The sequence below is a fragment of the Mus pahari genome, chromosome 19 (assembly GCF_900095145.1).
Source record: "Mus pahari chromosome 19, PAHARI_EIJ_v1.1, whole genome shotgun sequence".
NCBI lineage: Eukaryota > Metazoa > Chordata > Mammalia > Rodentia > Muridae > Mus > Mus pahari.
The window spans coordinates 52971824-52973225 of NC_034608.1; the positions used below are offsets into that span (position 1 = coordinate 52971824).

A 1402-nucleotide genomic window follows, 5' to 3' on the forward strand; every position below is an offset into this window, starting at 1 on the left:
AAAAAAAAAAAAAGCTAGAAGAGGGATTGACCCCAGAGTGGAACTGTAAGGGAATCAGACCAGCGCTGCTACACCCTCTCCTATTCCCCCAGGAAGATGTGGGAGGAAGAACAAAGGGTTGTGTGCACGTCTGGGAGTTGGAAGGATGCTGGCTAGAGGCAGGGAGGAAGGAAGGTGAGGTAGCCGTGACTCACTCTGAAAGAACAGGGGTGTTGGAGCTTATACATTGTCAAGGACTAGAAAACGAACTCAGATGACCTTAGATTTAGCTAATGGGAACACTGACTTCCTTTATGAAATTCAGCCAAACACATTTAACTTCTACTTCAACATTGCCAGCAAGTATTTTTCAGTTCTTATAGCAAAGTCCTTTTATTTTTTTCTTTCTTCCCCACTAAGTCACTGTTTGATTTCATACCCTAGGACATATTTTACATACCAAAGCAGACCTGGTGTCCATGTTCTCCCAGCATCCCTCAGTCCCTACCTGGCATGCCCTGCTCCCAACCCTGAACTTTTCAGCCCAGTGACTGGGCTGCCCTTCAATCAGAGGCTCTTCCCTATATAATACAGACATTTTGGTCTCTCCTTTCTCCCCTTCTCTTTGTCTGAGCACTCTCTTTCCTCTCTGTCCTCTTTCCCTTTCCATGGTGACTTTTATGGCCTCAGTCCTTGGGGCCAGTAAACACACCTGACAGCAGTTTTGCAATCAATCAACCTGCATATATATATAGCATATCACTCACCTTTGGAGTTTTTTAGCTGCCCCTTTAAAAAAACTTCATCCAGTGATAATGTCTTAGTTCAGCAAGGTATCCAAATGTTAATTATACTGCTCATAAACATGTCTTCCTTTCCTTTTCAGAGAAATAAAGGGAAAATGATGACCATCCTCCTTCTAGAGTCAGCCTACCGCCCCATGTTTATAGCACAGCTGTATATACAGGATTCCTTCTCGGGCAACCTGCCCCTAGGTTTACCTGTCCACCCACCCTCCAGCCAAGCCCAGTGTTACCATTGTCAGCAGCGGAAAGTTGGGAGAACTCACTCAGTAAACAACACAAAAGGAAAGCGGATTCTTTGTTAGCTCTCCTGGCTGGGTTGCATCATAATTACAGTTTTATACAGCCTCCAAATTCTTTTTATTCCCCTTAGGCGACGGCAGGCGCAGAAAGCTAACGTTTCTTTCATTTTTTTTTTAATATGCTTCAGTGTTAATACATGTACAGACCCCGTGAGCTGACAATTATTAGCAAATAAAGAATAGTTTATTATCTAACCTAGTTATTGTGGTCATATTTCATATCACAACAGGACAGTTTCGCTGTCCCTCTTCCAAGGCGGCTGTAGACAAAAAAAAGAAAAGAAAAGAAAAGAAACGCATCTCGGTAGTTTGAGAGAT

The 1402-nt window shown here is 43.2% G+C and overlaps 1 long non-coding RNA gene across 1 annotated transcript in view; it reads right to left on the reverse strand.

The window, feature by feature from the left end:
* Positions 1 to 1085, reverse strand: part of LOC110337175 — a 19491-nt gene extending 18406 nt beyond the window's left edge. The window contains exon 1 of the long non-coding RNA XR_002381250.1: positions 981 to 1085. This is a non-coding gene — a long non-coding RNA (uncharacterized LOC110337175). The remainder of the gene's footprint in view (positions 1 to 980) is intronic.
* Positions 1086 to 1402: the final 317 nt, after the last annotated feature.